This window comes from Oryctolagus cuniculus, chromosome 10, assembly GCF_051225735.1.
Source record: "Oryctolagus cuniculus isolate XC-2025 breed Fujian yellow rabbit chromosome 10, ASM5122573v1, whole genome shotgun sequence".
NCBI lineage: Eukaryota > Metazoa > Chordata > Mammalia > Lagomorpha > Leporidae > Oryctolagus > Oryctolagus cuniculus.
In genome coordinates this window covers 86,023,205-86,037,365 of record NC_142876.1, presented here as the reverse complement: position 1 = coordinate 86,037,365, position 14,161 = coordinate 86,023,205, and the positions used below count along the sequence as shown (strand labels likewise).

The 14,161-nt window shown below is 45.5% G+C and overlaps 1 long non-coding RNA gene across 50 annotated transcripts in view; it reads left to right on the top strand.

The window, feature by feature from the left end:
* Nucleotides 1–14,161, top strand: part of LOC103349250 (uncharacterized) — a 603,064-nt gene that overhangs the window by 293,605 nt on the left and 295,298 nt on the right. For 13 of the 50 annotated variants that reach the window (XR_016214679.1, XR_016214701.1, XR_016214681.1 and 10 more), the window contains one exon: nt 9,175–9,305. The exons of the other annotated variants lie outside the window; for them this stretch is intronic. This is a non-coding gene — a long non-coding RNA (uncharacterized LOC103349250). The remainder of the gene's footprint in view (nt 1–9,174; nt 9,306–14,161) is intronic. 50 annotated transcript variants of the gene reach the window in all.

Below are 14,161 nucleotides of genomic sequence, written 5' to 3'. Positions count from 1 at the left end.
CTGGCACAAATAATGGAAAGCCACTGGGTAAGATTATCTTTTGTTTTTTAAAGATTTATTTGTTTATTTGAAAGTCAAAGTTACAGACAGAGAAGAAGAGACAGAAAGAGATCAATCTTCCATCTAGTGGTTCACTCCCCAAGTGGCCACAACAGCCAGGGCTGGACCAGGTGGAATCCAGGAATCAGGAACTTCATCCAGGGCTTCCACTTGAGTGGTAGGAGGTCAAACACTTGGGCCATTTTATGCTCTTTTTCCCAGGCCATTGGCAGGGAGCTATATCAGAAGTGGAGCAGCCAGGACACAAACAGGTGCCAATAAGTGATGCAGATGCCACAGGTGGAGGCTTTACCCGCTATGCCACAATGCCTGCCCAGGTCGAACTTTCCTTATCTGAAAACCTGAAATTCAAAATGCTCCAAAATCCAAAACACCTTGAGTACCATGTGGGATTGTGTTGTATTTTGGATTTTCAGGTTAGTGATGCTCAACCAGTAAATTCTATGCAAATATAGACAACTTGAAAATTTCTGAAATATGAAATATTTCTGGCCCCAAGCATTTTGAATAAAAGATACTCAACCAGTACTAAGTACCCACCGTGTTGTACTACACTGGGACTAATCATAACTGAAGTGTACAACAGTCACCTGTGGCTAATGGCTACCATATCGACAGTGCAGCCACCTTCTTCGATTTTCATCCTGGTTTTGCCACTAACTATTTCTATGACCTTAGGAGACCTGGATGATTCATGTGAGGCTCAGCATCCCCATTTGCAAAAGGGGGTGATAACAATCATTCTTTCAACATGGAGTAGAAGAGGATATGAAGATAAGAAGGTTGGATGAAGCTATGACCCACATTGATCTATATTCTAAGGGGAACAAGTTACTAATATCAACAGATACTGGATAATGTCAGATTAACGTTATTTAACAGGCTATTAAGCTAGTAAGTAACCATGCAGGGGACATGGACACGGGGACTGCTTAGTAGGTTATCAGGGAAGGCTTCTCTGAGGAGGTGATGAGTTAGTGACCCGCAATCCAGGGTAGGAAGCCAAGGTCTATGATCCCATAACCCAGTAACTGTCCTCCAGAAAGAAAACACAGCAATCAGTATCATGGCAAAGACTCCCGATTTGTAACCCATATGCCGGCTGCCGGCATCAAGTCATGTTCTTCGTTCCAAGGCAGTACAATGATGACAACAGTTGTTTAGCATCTCACAGGCATTATGTAGGCAGCCCCTGTTTCTGTTCCAGCCCCCAGAAGAAAGAAAACAAATTCTACTGATGGAAAGAGGTGTGGGCCTTGGTGGCTTTACCAAAAATCAGAGTAAGCTCATTTCAGGTAACTCCAGTTGTAGCACATAGGCTGGTGCAGGTGCTACGGGGTAACCCCGACTGATCTCTCCTCCCCCAGCGTGTGGTTTCGGTACAGTACTGAACTTGTGAGGTCCTGCAGATACACACTCCCTGGGCGGTGCACATCTTGCCGTTGCTACTGCCAAGTGCCAAATTTGTCCTGGCTCAGGGCTGGGCCGGCTGCTTGCTCTTGTTTTGATTCCCTCTGCCTGTTTCTCTTTGAAAGCAAATTGCCTGCCCGGGCTATCTACAACATGTCTCAGGCAGCTGGCCTGGCAGCCTGCAGAGTGGTTTTGGTTTGCCACGCAGGTATGAAAACCCCAGAAGGTAAGCTGCTTTATCACGGCAGCAAGGAGTTCAGAAATGTTTCTGCCAAGCCCTCCCTCAGCTCCCTACATAATCAGCTCCTTTCATCTTCCTCAAAACAACCCCAAGAAAAAGGTATTAATCCTCAGCAAAGGAGGCTCTCAAAGGGAAACTCATTTCCTCAAATGCACATTAAGTGGTGGCTCCATATCTTTTAATATTTTTCCGGCTCTGAGCTGAATGAGAACAGTTAAGACTAGAGCGAGGGGAATGACATGGAGGGACAATGTGACAATCCATGAAGTCTTTCATCGGTCACAGACGCAAGCAAGAGAACTTGAACTTGATTCTGCGTCTATCAAGACTCTGACTTCATACTCCCAGGTCACTGTGTATAGATTTTCGACATGGTTCCCAGGTGGGTTCCAAAGACCACAGTTAACTCACGTAAAAGACTCATGTCAAGGGCACAGGGAGTTTATCACTGGGAATAGGATCCAGAGAAAAAAAAGAAAGGAAGAATCTGGACCAGCACTGCAAAGCCAGATGCTATATTCATCAGTAAATGCCTTTAGCAGAGTTTTCAGAAGCACAAGATCGTAAGAGTGAAACAAGAATTCGAACAAGAAATAGAAATCAAAGCCAGATCACTATATTCATCCTCAAAAGGTCATACTTGCACCTGCAGCAGCTACTGGAGGTTGGATTTGGGAGCATCGCTTGGGATCCATACATAAACCCATGGAAGCCTTGCCACGTACACAACCCACCCCAGCTTGCTACACTGTTTCCTCACAGATTCTAGTATCAGCCTCTTTGCCACACACTCGCTCCTTCCGTTCCTTCCTTGTTCTCTGATCTCCCTGCTGCATTGGACAATGTGTGTTGCTCTCCCTTCTAAATACTGTGTCATTTTCGTGTCTTCTACAATATCATAATAATAGTCTCAGTGCAACGATGCTGTGTAACAAATGAGCCCAAAATGTAGGGGTTCAATAGAACACACACTTTTTATCTCACTGTTTCTGTGGGTCAGGAAGGTAGGCACAGATTACCTGTGGGTCCTCTGATCCAGGGCCTCTCATAGGCTACAGAGAAGGTGCTGCCTGGAGCCACACCTCCCAACAAAGGCTGGATCTGTTTCCAGGCTTGTGCCCTGATTGCTGGCAGGATGCAATGCCTTGCGGGCTGTTGAAGTAAGCCTTCATATCTCACTGGCTGATCACCAGAGGCTGCCCTCAATTGCTTGCAACGTGGGCCTCTCCACAGGGAGCTTCATTAGAGCCAGAGAGTGCGAGAGAGCTGGCAAGACAGAAGTCACGGTGTTTTGTCACACAATCCAGAATGCAATCATGAAAGTGGCATCTCATTGCTTTTGCTATATTCTGTCTGCTAGAAGGCAGTCATTAGCACTACACTAGGGCACGAATGGCCAGGAGACGGGACCATTGGCCACTGTTTTAGAAACCTGCCTACCATAAAACTCACAAACAGCACTACTACTGGTACTGTATCTCCTCTATCTAAATGCTTGCTAAGTGATGGTCATGGTCAACAACGCTTTCTGCCACTGTCCTACCTCTTCTGCTGCACTTGGGATCACCCCAAGTGGATAGAGCATTCTGATAGCAGAAATGAGAAAACTTAAATGTCTCTTCCCCAGGCCACTGCAGACAGACACACCCTGCTTCCCCTGCTTGGCCATCAGAGCAGTCTTTCTAAAGCTCAGATCTGATTATGTCACTCCCTGCTCAAAATCTTTCCATAGGTTCCCAGTGTCCTTTCATATAACCTCACTGTGGCTTCGAGGCCCTGTACACTGGACCCTTCCTCTATCTCATTTCCCTCCAAATCTCCTCTCCCCTTTTATGGCTCAGCCAAACCTAGTTTAATTGTTTAAATATGCCATTTTCTCTCCCCTCTCGAGGCCTCTCCTGAATATATTCTTTGTTTCCACGCCTCTGCATCCCCAAAGAGAGGGACTTCCCTATCTTGTCTGCAGGCTTCATGAGGGCAGGAATCACACCTATCAGTTTACTGATCTCTCTTTAGGATGCACCATGGTGCACCGTGGTGGTCAACAACCATGGGTGGAGGATGGCAGGGGTTCCATAAAGGGGTTATGAGACTTGCCAGGTACAGAATTTGCTTCCCCAACACCTGCCTCCTAGACTTGACATCATTCCAGGATGCTCTCCTTCAAAGCTGAAAGTGGTGACATCATATCCTATACCTTCAGGGCTCTGCATTTTCAGGGGTGCAAAATGTACAAAGAAGCATTTATACTGAATGTTTTGTTAGTTTTTGTTCTTTTTATAAACCTTAATGTATTTTTCCTTTTTTTATTTGCAAGACAGAGTGACACCCATACACACACACACACACAGAGGGAGAGAGAGAGAGAGAGAGAGAGAGAGAGTGAGAGAGAGAGAGAGAGAGAGAGAATGGTATTTTCTACCTGCTGGTTCACTCACTCAAATGCCTACAACAACTATGGCTGGGCCAGGCTCTAGCCAGAAACTCCATTTGGGACTGTATGTGGGTGGCAGGAAACCAAGTACATGGGCCATCCTCTGCTGCCTCCCAGATACATTAGCAAGAAGCTGGATCAGAAAGTGAGGTAGGACTCAAATCCCAGGCACTGCAATATGGGGCAAGGATGTCCCAAGTGGCTGCTTGCCCGGCTGCACCACAATGCCCGCTCCAGTGCTTTCTTTTGTAGGAAGGCTCCTGACACGTATTTTTGAATGAATGAATGACTTGAGCGATTTAAATACAAGTAACACCTTATTGGTCTTGCAAATAACGTTAGTCAGTATGGGTTAAATATCTGTGGTACATCAAGCATGGCATTAAGTATTTTACATGCAGCAGACTTAGATTTAACATTTGTGATGGTGCTTATTGCTACTTCCCAGAGAAGGCAAATGGGACTCAGGGGGGCACAGGCACTTGTCCACAGACACACAGATAGTAAGTAAACTGAACTAGGCAAGATAATGATAATGACTGCTAGTGTCTACTAAGCCTTCACTGTCTGCCAAATCTTTTACTGATGCTTGGTATGGTTCTTGTGATTCTCCTAGAAACCCATTAAAATTTGTTCTTTTTGTTATCTTTGGGTTAGAACTGAAGAAACTGATGTTCAGGGATCTTAAGGATATTGCCTCTGATTACTCAGATAGAAAGAAGCAGCACTGAGATTTTTTTTGGGGGGGGTACATATTTTAGTGTTGTATTTTAACAATTTAATTTCCAAGTGTGAGATATTTTAGGGAGTATAAGATAACAACAGAGGCCAGCGCTGTGGCACAGCGCGTTAGCGCCCTGGCCTGAAGTGCCGGCATCCCATATGGGTGCCAGTTCTGGTCCCAGCTGCTTCTCTTCCGATCCAGCTCTCTGCTATGGCCTGGGAAAGCAGTAGAAGATGGCCCAAGGCCTTGGGCCCCTGCACTTGCGCGGGAGACCAGGAAGAAGCTCCTGGATCCTGGCTTTGGATCGGTACAGCTCTGGCCGTTGTGGCCAATTGGGGAGTGAACCATCAAATGGATGACCTCTCTCTCTCTCTCTCTCTGCCTCTCCTCTCTGTGTAACTCTGACTTCCAAATAAATAATAATAAATAAGTCTTTAAAAAAATAAGATAACAACAGTAGACAGATTGGTCTTTTTTTCTCCTAAGCAAAAAAGGTTGATGTAAATATTCAGGAGGCTTGAATCATCACTTTAAGAAAACAGTGATGCACATCAGAACACATCACAATAAATTTTAGGTCTATTCAATTGAGAAATCAAGAATAATTTAAAGCTGGCTATTCATATTCTGTTCACCTGCATGTGATTAAAAAATGGACTTGTAAATTAACATATAAGAATACTGAATAAGCTGACATTGTGATACAGCAGGTTAAGCCGATGCTTGTGACATTGATATCCCATATTAGAGCACTGGTTCAAGTCTTGGCTGCTCCACTTTCAGTACAGCTTCCTGCTAATGCACCTGGGAAAGTAGCAGATTATGGCCCGAGTACTTGGGCCCCTACCACCCATGAGGGAGACCTGAATGAATTTTTTGGCTCTTGGCTCCATTCTGGCTCAAACCTGGCTGTTGTATCATTTAGGGAGTGAATCACGCTGCCTTTCAAATAAAATAAATAAATCTTTAAAAAATAAAAGAATACAGAAATGTTTTTATTTCATGGTATCCTGAAAATAATGACTGCAATGTAATTCAGGATTTTATTTCTCCAGCCCTGCTCCTTGCTTGCACCAGGAAGGTAGCGGCCCAGCCAGGAACCACTCAAACATCAGGGCTTCCTAGGGTGGGCCCAGACCTGCACACTCCTTCAGCTTTTCCCATTGTTCTAGTTGAAGAGTGTTCTAATTGCTTCTGTCACCCAGGACTGTGATTAGGACCATGACAGACTGCTACCCTAGCATTAGTGCCCTGGCTAGGCAAGATCACCACACAAACAACTCCTCACACAGTCCTTTATATCACCTAACCAGGCCACTCTACTGACCACACAGCACAGAGAAAAGTTCTCCCTGAAATATCAATGTGTTTGGAAGCTGTTGGGTACTGGCATAGGCAAAGGACAGACTCTCTCAACTCTGAAAATAGTACAGCAGACTCCTCTGAGTCCTTGTGGGGTCACTGAGCAGGAAGTTTCCCAAGCTTTCACTGAGTCTGGTGGCATTAAAAGCAAGCTGCAATCAGAATCAGCTGGAGTCTTGACAAGCTTCGTCCTCCCAGCAGTCATCACGGCCCTGTGGATTCAGAATGGCCAGTGTGTGGGAACTGGTTTTAAGAAGCTCCTCAGGGCCAGCGCCATGGTGTAGCGGGTAAAGCTGCCACCTGTGGTGCTAGCATCCCATCTGGGCTCTGAGTCCTGGCTGCTCCACTTCTGATTCAGCTCCCTGCTGATGGCCTGGGAAAGCAGTGGAAGACAGCCCAAGGCTTGGGCCCCAGCACCCATGTGGAAGACCTGAAGAAGCCCCTGGCTACTGGCTTCAGATCAGCCCAGCTCCAGTTGTTGTGGCCATTTGAGCAGAAAATCAGCAAATAGAAGACCTCATTCTCTCTGTTTCTTGGTCTCTCTCTATAACTCTGCCCTTCAAATAAATATATAAATCTTTTAAAAAAAGAAAAAAAAAAGCAGCTCCTCAAGGATTCTGGTAGCCAGCTGGAAGGGAGCCATGGATTCATCCTTAAGCCCATGTTTCCAGAACCCCAGACTGTGAAGCCCCCAGTAGGCCACCACCCTCTTAGTAAACACCAGAGGAGGATGCTTCAAGGCCTTCTGGTGATAAAATAAGCACACCTGGCCTGAAAACAGCACGAGGTTTATCGCTGACCTACCCTGTCTCAGGTCCAGCTCAAACGCTTGATGTAACCAGAACAAATTTTCTTTTCTGGACCACTAGGAACTCCCTTTTCAAACATGATGATGAAGATGACAATGGCAACGGCTGTGACATCTACAGCCATCTATGGGACACCTACTATGTGCTTTATATTATTTCTGATATCAGCAACCCACAAGATACATTTTATTCTCCTCATTTTTTACAAACAAAAACAGATTCAGAAAGGTTAATTAACTTGACCAAATGTCTATCCAGCAAATAACACTGCCAGTATTTGAACTTAAATAGTATTTATTCATTGATTTATTTGAGAACAAAAAAGTGAGGGCAGGAAAAGGGAGGGAGGGAGGGGGGAGAGAGAGGGGGAGGGAGGGAGGGGGAGGGAGAGAGAGAGAGAGAGAGAGAGAGAGAGATCTCCCAATCATTGGTTCTCTCTCCATCTACCTGCAAATAACCCCCAGCTGCTGGCAAAGCCCAGGAGAGGGAACACAGTCTGGGTGTCCTATGCAGCGGCAGGAAGCCCACTACTTGAGCGGTCACTGCTGCCTCCTAGGGTCTGTGTTAGCAGCTAGGTGGAGTCTAAAGGCAAGGCATGGATGGAGCCTAGACACTGCAATTTGGGATGGGTTTGTCATATCAGCTAGGCTGAATGCTGGCCCCCTGAATCCAGATAATCTTAACCCTAGTGCCCCAGTTCCTTCTATTCCACACTAGCTGTGTCATCTTGAACAACTTAGACTTATCTCTGAGTCTTCATTTCTCTCTCTGTGCATTGAAGGAAACAACCTAATCCACAGTGCTGTTGGTTAGATTAAATGAAATAACTCATGTGTAACAATGAGCACAGTAATACTGCATGTTGTAATGGTCATTTGCGTACACAAGGATTTCCCAAGTATGTCTTGGAAAACACTTGACCCCTCCAAATAAAAGGGTTGCAAATCATTTCAGCATTTGCAGCAAACTCTGTCTATCTCTCAGAGATTCCCAGTGCTCCTTAGCATGGTAAAGTCCTACAGTCAACAATCCAGTTGACCTCACCCCAAACCAGAAGAAAAATTTTTTTTAATCACTTAATTTTCACCAAATATTTTGGTCCTACCAAGAAGGAAAGGGGCCTTTTACGCCCGATTTGGAATGGAATTGCTTTGATAATCTCACACTCTGCTCGTGCTTGGAAAAGGCCCTACTGAAAGAACATGCCATTAAGCCCTTGCTTGGATAGTGGCTGTTAATCCTGTGGCCCAGCTTGACTTTGTCTCTTAGCAACGTCCTGTCCTTTTCCCCTTTTCATTCTTGTGCCTCTAACAACACTTCCTCTCCTCTGGCTTCCCTTCGGCCTCGGGCTTTCAAGGCCCCCTAAGCCTCCTGCACACAGAGCAGCAGAAGCTGAGGGCCTTGTGCACATATTTATGTTAATAGTGCTGAGGGGAGGAACAGGCTGTTCTGGGGGCTGCTTTCCAACTGTCACATAAATCAGTCAGGAAGAAAAAAAAAAGTTACTATTTTCACAAAGACACTGCCAGAGCGGAGCAGCAGGTCTTGGCACAGCCTTGTCCTCGCAGCCCCCGCCCCCTGCCGGAGCCTTCCCTAAGGTCTCCCTCCTTCTCCGCTCTTCCCATGATGTCTCCAGACAGAGGGTGGGGGATGAAGGATTACATAGCTGCAGAGTTTCCAAGTCAGAAAGGGCCTCTGAGATAATCTAGTGCTAAATCAAATGGAAACTTCTGGTCAATACCTGGGCTTGGGTCCTTTCCCTGGAAATGTTGGGGCAGTTGTTTGGAACTGCAGTACAGGAAGATTTTTAAAAAGCTTTTCAGGTGGCCCTAATGTGCAGTCAGGGTTCGGAAGTGCTGATGGGTGCAGAGCCTCAAGGGGAGACAAAGGATCAGAGAGTATGACATTCCCCTCACTTCACACAGGGAATTAGTCCAGGGCAGAGCCTTATCACCCAGTCACATACTCTTTCACAATGTCAGGCATGCTGTCAGGATGCTCTGGGGGCAGAGTAAGACAGTGGGATTATTAGAGTCATCCTTCTAAACCACTCGGGGAGCTCCTGTGAGAACACCTGCACTTGCCTTGCCCTACTTGGATCCGTTGCATTAGAATCTCTTGTCTCTTCACACAGACTCTGCAGGCCCTGAAAAAGCTCTTCTTATCCATTTTGGCTCTGTACTCAACTGCAAGAACTCGCGTTGGATGGAAAAAGCACCAGATTTGAAGTTAGAAAACCTGAGCTCCAAATCTGGGGTCCATCAGGTACTATATATGCTATGGTTTGGAGATGGTATGTCTCCCAAAGATTGGTGTGTTGCAAGTTTGGTGCTTAATGCGATGGAATCTTTAAGAAGTAGGTTTCATGGGAGGTCATTAGGTCATGGGGGCCCCATACCCAGAAGTAGCTGATGCCCATATAGCATGAGTGGGTTAGGTCTCACGGGACTGGATTGGTTACCATGGGAGTTGGTAGTTACAACTAGACTTTGGTTTTCTCAGCTCACCCTCTTGCTTTCTCTGTCACAATGTGCCCTCTCTCTTCACACACACCAGCTCACTGCTCTTGGATATGTTCCCACCATCTGAGGCTATCTGTCATGTTCGGATACAGCATGAAGCCTTGCCACACACAGCTGCCCAACCTTGAACTTCCCTGCCTCCAGGAGTGTGAGCTAAATCAACATCCTTTCTTCATAAATTACTCAGCTTAGATATTCTGTTAGAGCAACACAGAACAGACTAAGACACTGTGGGTCTTGGAACAAATGATGTGAGCTCGTCAATCTTCAGTTTCTTCAAACACAGCTAACCCACAGTCATCCTTCAATTTTGTAATTCAAATGTCAATTCTCCTTGAAAGTCTTAGCTCAGCTTTCAGCTAAATCAGTCACCCACCTTCCCAGATTATACTCTCAGAGAACTCCCTGGACTTCTACCTTGTAATATGCATCTCAGTTCATTGATTGGTAATATAGGGTTAATACATGGTTCTTGAATAAATTAAAAGCTAACTCTGATTACACAGAAGTGCAACATTAAACATTAAAGTTCAACATTAAAGTTCAGTAAGACAGAAAGTTGGGTTGTCCTGTTCACCAGTATATCCACAGTGCCTAGTCTGAGACTGGCACTCAGTAAACATCAGTTGAACTGAAAAATGGCTGAACAAATGCTTAATATATAAAAAGTACCCAGCACACAGTAAACATGCAACAAATGTTATAATAATCTTCAGAGAAACAAAGTGTCTTGCCCAAAGATCCACTGCAGATCTGAGACTCGGAACTTACTCTACTATGCTTATTTTTGATCTATTGTATCAGGCTGCTTTAAGGGTTTCATATTGGGTAAATATATCTAGTTGTACATGGCAGGGTGCCATTTTCCTCTAGAAAGAGTTGGAAACCTAGTGTGGTCTTGCAGACTCCCAGCTTCCACTGATGCAATCGAAGCATGCACGTTTGCATACATAACCTTACACACATTTGCAGCAATGATGGCTGCTGGCCTAGAGATCCTTGGTCTGCTCTTCACAAGGTTTTGGATCATAAACTCCTTGAGGGCAGTGACTGTGGCTTTCAGTCTGAACACAAAATGGACCCTTAGGAGTTCTATGTACGATTGGCTGATGATAGGCCCATGGGAAGCAACAACACTGCCCAGATTGCTTCATCAACCAAACCATACACATGATGGGGCCACATACATGTGCTGAACGCTGGCATTCCCCAGCAGCCGTCAAATGGTGATTCTGGTAGAGAGTGTCTGGAGGGGCTCAGAGAAGGGGTGGGATTCATGGTATTAGCTGCTTAAGCACGTACTGGGGAACCAAGCTCAGAATAAGATCACGGGCGTGTGTTTCTGGGAATGACTCTGGATGAATTCTTGTCTCTGCCTACACAAGCACGGAAAACAAGAAATTTTAAAATTCCCCTTTTAGTAGCTTTCACTTAAGTAACTATTACACCCCAGATGCTACAACATTTGCTTTATAGACAACATATCATTTAATTTCTGGACTCTGAGGGGATGAAATCATCAAGATACAGGATCTTACAGAAAAAAGCATTGAGCCTGAGAGTGATTTACTGAAGGTCACAAATACCAGTCCAGAGCAAGACCAGCCCTGGCACGATGCCTACCTCATGATTTCAGGGCCTTCCTTGGTTCATTCAACCAGTATTTATTGAGCCCTTCTTACGTGCCATGTTCTTCTCTAGCTGCAAGGAAAATTTGACAAAGATCATGTCCTTATGGGAATTAGAATCTTAGACCATACATAATATGAATCTGAATATTAAGTAGACAACTAGATCTGTGAGAAAGTGATGATGCTATGGGAAAAACATGGAGTCGTGCCAAAAGGAAGGTGAGTGGGTGGGAAGGGTGTGAGGTCTGTGTTGCAGGCTTGTAATTTAAACAGAGTGATCTGGACAAGACCCAGTGATAAACACATCTTTGGGGAAAGAAATAAAGACTGTTAAGAGATCCAAGTTATATTGTATTCACATTGCCACTTGAAAATGAATATATGGATGAATGCATGAACAAAACCACTACAGACTAAACACCCATTATGTGCTAAGCACTTTATCCATAATTTCTCACTGAACCTTCACCATGGCCCTGTAAGGTTAGTATCTAAACTTTTCAAATGAAGAAACTGAGATTCAATGAGAGTATAAAAAAAAATTGCCCATGATCATCCAGTTAATAAGTGATTGGGCTGGGATTTAAACTCAACCCTCTAACTCTACAAGCTCTATTGTTAACTACCACAAATGCTTCCCATCTTTCTTGGAGGGATGAAGGGTGTGGGGAGGATGAAGGCCATAGGGTGGGGAAGCCATCCCTGTCTGCACCACCCCCTAACAGAGAGGGACGCCGAGTATGCCTGCTCACATCTGTAGGCAGTGTGGCTGACCTGCTTCATTCTCTACATGGTTGCATATCCACTGTACATCTCCATTTGTTTTTACAGGGTATTGGCATTTTTCCTTTAATCACTGGAGCAGAAAGATGTGGAGAAGTACTTCCTGAGAGCTATGCCCTTTGCAAATGTCAGAAAAAATGCATGGTTTCTGGAAGCCTAAAGCTCTTATTTCCCCTAGAATGGTGGTGATTCTTCCACCAAGGCACCATGGCACCCCAGGCACAACAGACCAGAGGCTAAGCATTTTCTAGGGCACACTTGAATGATTTGTCCATAAGATAGAGTTGTGTTCTTGACATGGCAAGTGTGGCTCTTCTCAGTGGTCCTGCCCAAGTCTGACCTCATTCCCTCATGCTGCAATTCCTCCCTTCTCATGGACATTAGGAGCCATGTGATCTGAGACCTTTCCTTGCCAAATGTAGGTCTACACAGACTACACATATATTTTATGTCCATACAACATCATAAGGAAAACAATGAACTCATGTCAAATGACAACCTTCTAGACGTCTGTAAGCAAAAGTACACTTGGCCATCTGGTAACAACCAACCAAGACAGTGAGGCTTGAACATGAAATGACTGCTGGGTGGGTGCTTTGAAAAATGCGAAGCACCACAGAAATATGCTCTGCAGGCAATGAGGAAGAGGGAGCTTCAGCAGAAGGGCATTAAGATTCTGCTTCTGAGGCCGGCGCCGCGGCTCACTAGGCTAATCCTCCACCTGCAGCGCCGGCACACCGGGTTCTAGTCCCGGTCGGGGCGCTGGATTCTGTCCTGGTTGCCCCTCTTCCAGGCCAGCTCTCTGTTGTGGCCCGGGAGTGCAGTGGAGGATGGCCCAAGTGCTTGGGCCCTGCACCCCATGGGAGACCAGGATAAGTACCTGGCTCCTGTGTTCGGATCAGCGTGGTGCGCCGGCCGCGGCGGCCATTGGAGGGTGAACCAACGGCAAAGGAAGACCTTTCTCTCTGTCTCTCTCTCTCACTGTCCACTCTGCCTGTCAAAAAAAAAAAAAAAAAAGATTCTGCTTCTGGGAAGCCCAGGGCCTCACAGTCCTGGTCCACTTTTGATGCTAAGCTAACTCCAACAGCACAGCTCCTGTTCTTTTCACCCACTGTACTTACATATACTAAATACATCAACAATTGTTGTTGGAGCACTTTTATATTTTGAAAGCACTGTACATTAGTATTAACCTTTTGAACCTCATTCAAGTGTCAAAACAACTCAGTTAAAGGGATGAGGTGATTTAAATCCCAATTTTGCAAATGTGGTAACGGAGGCAACAGAAGTTCAGTGACTTGTCCAAGGTCAGAGCCGATGAAGGATGAGTGTGTGATTCATGCCCAGATGTGCTGAGTCAAATTCTCATGTTTCCTTCAACAATGGGAAGGGATGTTTGGTACCACTCATTCACAAGTATGGCATGCTCACACTCTTTCTTGGTGTATGTCTCTGCTTATTCAGTTTCTCGATTGTTCTCTGTCTCAACTTGGATTAGGTTTACTCTAGGGGGAGATACACAGAAAAACCTCATTAAAAAGTGGTCTCACCTGGAGCAGGAGCCTGTGGCAGGGGCTTCCACAGGGTTTCCAGAGGACATTATAATGAGACTTTCGTCAGTTACTCTGCAGCCCTGTGCTTGCAGCCTTCCCTGAGCCTCACAACAGGTAAATCCTCCATAGGAGAAGTGTGCAGGTGGGCTTCCCATGACAGTGCAGGTACCCACAGAGGGAGAGGTGATCCATGTTGCTCAGGGTCAAGGCCAAAAGCCCCTGCCCTTCAGGGTTCTTCCTGGTCCTGCCTTTGCATTCCTCAGACTTTGATATATCTTCCTGTCCACTCTGTCTCTGTGAGATGCACCTGCATTGAGCAGGACTTATGTCTGCCTTGTGAGCAGCTTTTCCCTCGGACTCCAGCACATGATCAGGTAATGAGTAAGCCCTCACAATGATAATGTTCCCCATAAATGCACGCATGAATGAATGAAGTACCAATGGAATACACATCATTTTACACATTTGCCATCCTTCTAAGGAACGCTTACATTTTGAAAGAGGGCTCTAATTCAGGACATGTCTTAACCTCATTAGCATTGTCACATGGCAGGAGTTCCCCACGGATGATCTGCTCTGGAGTGAGTGGTGACAAGATGAGAAAACCTTCCCCATTTCTCAAATGGCACCCA